The sequence below is a fragment of the Monopterus albus genome, unplaced genomic scaffold (assembly GCF_001952655.1).
Source record: "Monopterus albus unplaced genomic scaffold, M_albus_1.0 scaffold150.1, whole genome shotgun sequence".
NCBI classification, from domain to species: domain Eukaryota; kingdom Metazoa; phylum Chordata; class Actinopteri; order Synbranchiformes; family Synbranchidae; genus Monopterus; species Monopterus albus.
In genome coordinates, this window is record NW_018128030.1 from 951,271 (window position 1) to 956,265 (window position 4,995).

The following is a 4,995-nucleotide window of genomic DNA, read 5'->3' on the forward strand; positions in this document are numbered from 1 at the left end:
TATCTTTCTTCATATGATACTTTGAAATTGGTCTGAAATAAACTATATACTTTGTGGTAATGTTTTCTTTGTGTGGTATTTCATGTATTTTGAATTAAATCTAAATATATTACAAATGATATCGTTATATACAGTGGCAGAAGTAGTACTCAGGTTCTTAAAGTAGCAATACCACAGTGTAATTTAACTCTGTTACAAGTTAGAGTCCTGCATTCAAAATGTTACTTAAGTACAAAAGTACTGGCATCAAGATATACTAAAAGTACTGATGCAGAATGGCACAATTCACAATGTACATATTATTGGATTATATTTTGAGGATGCATTATTATGTTCATCATTCTTATGTTGCAACTGGTAAAGGTAGAGCTCATGTTTAAACACCTTATATGCTTATAATTTAAAGTACTTTACATGCTGCTGGGTAGCTGGTGAATTTCCCACTAACAATTGATATTGTGATGATTATGCCATATTTTGTTTTATTAATCTCTGTACTTAGTTAATACTTAGTTACTTTCCACCTCTGGTTATCTGTTCACTGCAATAAATCTACAACTTCTTAGTTAATGCAAATAACTCCCTAAAACCATATATATGTCTCATTTAAATATGGGCCAATTCCAATGTTGTCTTTTTATGATTATATTAAGTATTGGCCTATAATAAGTTGATCTATAATGCAGTATGCTGACTTGTCCCACCTTTAATAGCCACAGCATTTTGGTAACAAAAACAATAATACATCAATAATTATAATCAAATTATATGATATATGTCAATATAAAATGTGCCATTCTGCATTATGACTACTTTTACTTATACTTTTACTTAGGCAACATTTTGAATCTATGATTTTTACTTGTAACAGAGCAGAAGTGGAAAGTAACTGCATTTACTCAAATAGTTAAATTCAATTTTGAGGTGTCTGTACTTTACTTGAGTATTTTCATTTAAGTGAAACCTGAAATACAGAGTCTCCTGAGGTGGCAACATGGAGAAAGGTGCTGAAGAAAGAGTTCTCCAAAATAGAGTTCTTTAAATAATATGTGTTCACCTTATACTTGTATGGCGCATTTCTGTGCTTTACGCTGGCTTTCACACTACTTGGCCATTTACCCATTCGCACTCTGAAGCGCTCACACATTGACTGTATAAGCTGGGAATCCTCCTGAGCCCCCCCCCATGGCACCAGTAATTACAGGTACCTTTCTCCGTGTTGTCACCGTGCTGGTTTCACTTATCCACGGACTTATGATGTTTTGATTAATTACTCTGACTGGCTTTTATACTCATGTAAGTTTTATTACGCCCATCTAATATTGCTGCAGATAAGATCCTAAACACGGACACAGTGATATTCGTATATCCTTCTCTCAGAGCCTCCGGTCCTACTGGGACTGCTGGTGTTAGGGCCCTTCATGCACGCCAGAGGCCCTCAGCTGCAGCACTGGATGAACATGGTCAACACTCCACAGGAGCCGGTGAAGCTGTGGCACGGATTGGGCAGAGCCATTTAAGCAACCAAACATGAACAGATCCACAGACACATATGTGCATGTATACTGTATACACATAGAGTCTGAAGTAACAGAATAAAAGTGATAACAAATGTGTTCATCTTTTGTAAAACGCCTTGAGGCGATTTCCATCTGCTAATAAAAGCATGTCTAGATGAAAGGTGTGTTTGCATGTGATTTTTACTTTGTCAGTATGTGCAATGCAAATATTTCAGTACTGGAGCCTAAGAAAGTTGGGCAGCTGTCCCCCACCGCCCCCTAGTGCGCATGTGCAGTTGACCCCAGAACGCGGAAGCAACACCGGAAGAAAAACAAATTTGCCGTGTGCGCTAGGCGAGCAACATTCAGTGGGGAAAATAAATAGAATAAATGAATGTATTAACTTTATGACAAAAAACCTTCTCACAATACAGACCTTGAAAAGTCTCCTACCCGTTCCCCTTAATACATCCGTGGGAAGAATGGTCTCCATCTTGTGATTCGGTATCCAGCTGTTACAATATATTAATGGGACGTACAAGGGTTGAATTTAGTTTATTGTTATAATCGGTCCTGTTGGTGTTTGTGTGTGGTTTGGCACCATGGAGATAAACGAGAACACTCTACTGGAGGGACACAAAGTTGTGTTGGTTCCTTACAATACAAACCATGTGCCCAGGTAACGTCAACACCTGATCGGTCTTGTTACACACGCGAAGCCTGTCACTGTTTTCTTTTATTTTCCTCTGCTGATATCTTTAGTGATGAGTGTTTGAATGCCATTTCTTTACTATCAATGTTTAAACATGGCGGATGGGTTTTATTCTGACTTCTAAATAAGTCTGCAACTAATAATAATGTTGAGGAAACAATCTCATCGCAAGTTCCAATTAGTAGCTTTTCTGGAGCTTTCGATCGTATCGTAGTCTCATTTGTCATGGAGCATTTGAAAGCTTTTTGTCCAGGCTGGCACAAGGTGAAGAACTAACTCAGGACAGGTGACACATCTGACCCAGCTGTCAATACAAGCTTTTGATCCTTTGACAGTTTGAAGTCTCTTTAACTGATGCAGCAGAACCAGCTCCAGTCCTTTGGCATCTGGATACATGATCAAGTTAAAGCTGTAGAAACCTGCAGTCCCTGTCTCCTATTCACCTGTTTACACTCTTCAGGTATCATGAATGGATGAAGTGTCCTGAGCTGCAGCATCTGACCCCCTCAGAGCCACCGACCCTGGAACAGGAGTACGACATGCAGGGGAGCTGGAGGGAAGATGATGACAGTAAGACTTCTTCTGCAGTAAATGTACACACAGAACATGCTCTTACTGTATTTGTCCTCTAAAGCAGTTGTTATAAATCTGGCTAAGGCTTGTCAGACATAGCCTTAGATTTTTTTCATGTGAATAACTGGACACCTTTATTTCTCTGAAATCTACCTAAATAAAACAGAGAGAGAAAATAATCTTTGGTTGAACTGATCATACAGCAGTGGCTAGAAAGATAAATCTGAGAGAGCTTCTTTTATTTTTGTTAATTTATTCTAAGTTAGAGTAAAAACGTTTTTAACATTCAGAATTTTTACAATGACTACATAAATTAGCTAACATATTGTCCAAATAACAGAAGATTGATACAGGTGTATGGTTTGTTGTAAGACAACTTGCAGAATAAACAACTCTAAATAGTTTTCCTGTGTGTTTGTCAGGAAAAGTAAAGTGCTCCTAACATTCAGTACTATCCTATGTTGACTAAAAATAATGAGATGGATGCATTACTGGGTTCTGATTCCTTAGATAAGCTGCATTGCTAGACTTGCCAAAGCAGCTGAAAAATAAATTCTTACATTTATCTCTGTAAAGTATTTATTTGAAACCCCTCGTTATTCATACTAAATATTAGATTTTATTTAAAAAATAAATGGTAGGAATAAGCCACAGTTTTGCCTAAAAGCTTAAAACATGTCTTGTAACTTTTCTTTTTCCTGTTCCTTCTTCTCAGCTCACAGTAAGGCTGCCCTTTAGTGGTGGCACACAGCATTACACCAATCTTAACACGTGTAACCCATTACTGCCTGCTAGTCAAATGAATGGCAATTTAATAGTACAAATAGCAATGTATGTACATGGTCACAATGTTTGTGAGCATGTGTAGGAAATATTTGTATGTAATAAACGTTTTTGAACGTGTGAAAAAAATCTATAAACAAATTATGTTACACAAAGACACTGAAAACAAGCGTGTTTGTGAACATCTGTGTACAGAAACAAAGCAGCAAATTGCATATACAACTAGGAGTACTGAGGTCTAGTGTGAACCACACCTGAATCTGATTGGACAGTGACAGTCCAATGACAGAGCAGAGTCTAATTGTCCAATCAGGTGGTAGCTGGGTTCTTCAAATTAGTCTCCTGTCGCGTTTCTGTAAGTTTGGTTGTAGTGGAGATTCAAGATGGAGGACAGCGGTAGATTTTGTGCTGCTCAGGTGGGTCGCATTAGAAAATTGTAGAAAATCACAGTGAGCATTTCATGTGTTGCATTCTGTATGTAGGCAGCGCACAGGCGCTTCGCTCTTAACACAGTTGTCCAAATGTACGCTTTCTATTCCAGGTGGGATACTTTATGTAGCGTTAGCCGAATGCTAATGTAGGACGTTAGCAAACCTCTGCTAGCAAGAAAATTTTCAAGGGTAACGTTAGCCGCCCTTTACTCTTTTGCTTTGCTTGAGCCTGTCAATTGTCAGGCTCATTGTGAAACCTGCACAAGCTAGGAGAAATCTCTTAGAGTTGACTTGTAACTTATTCCCTGTTGGATGTGTAGTCCTGTAGATTAAAGAACTCATCTAGTTTTATAAGCCCCATTAATGTAAATGTCTTGTATATTTAATCATACAGCTAAATAAAAAACGCGGGCCGGTTTGGACCTCATTGGGTCTTCATCATGGCGGAAACATACAGGTGCAAACAATTAAAGTTTCCATGCTGATGAAGAGCTTGTGAGGTCAAAACCAATCCGTGTCTTTTTACTGAAATGCCCAGTTACAGGTAAGAGTGCTACATTCAAAATATTGCTTAAATGGTAGTGCAAAGGCATTAGCAGCGAAATATACCTAAACTATCAAAAGCAAAAGTAGTAACTGTGCAGAATAATAGAATGCATTTCACGTTTATGAATAGTATTTGATTATAAGTTCTGGTGCATTATTGTGCTCATCATTTTAATGTTGTAGCTGGTAAAGGTAGGGATAATTTTAACTTAAAATTTGAACTTCTGGTGAGTAGCTTGTAAATTTCTCTCCAGAGATTACTGAAGTCTTGTACTGTATTCTCTTTTTATTCATCTAATTCTGAAAAGAAACTATAAACTCGTTATCAAATCTAGTGGAGTGAAAAGGTATGGTAAGATGTGAAGAAGCAGAAACTAAAAATAAGTACAGTGCTTTCTCCAACAGAGTTTGATGCTCTTAATACGACTAGTAAGCATAGGCTAGGAAAATT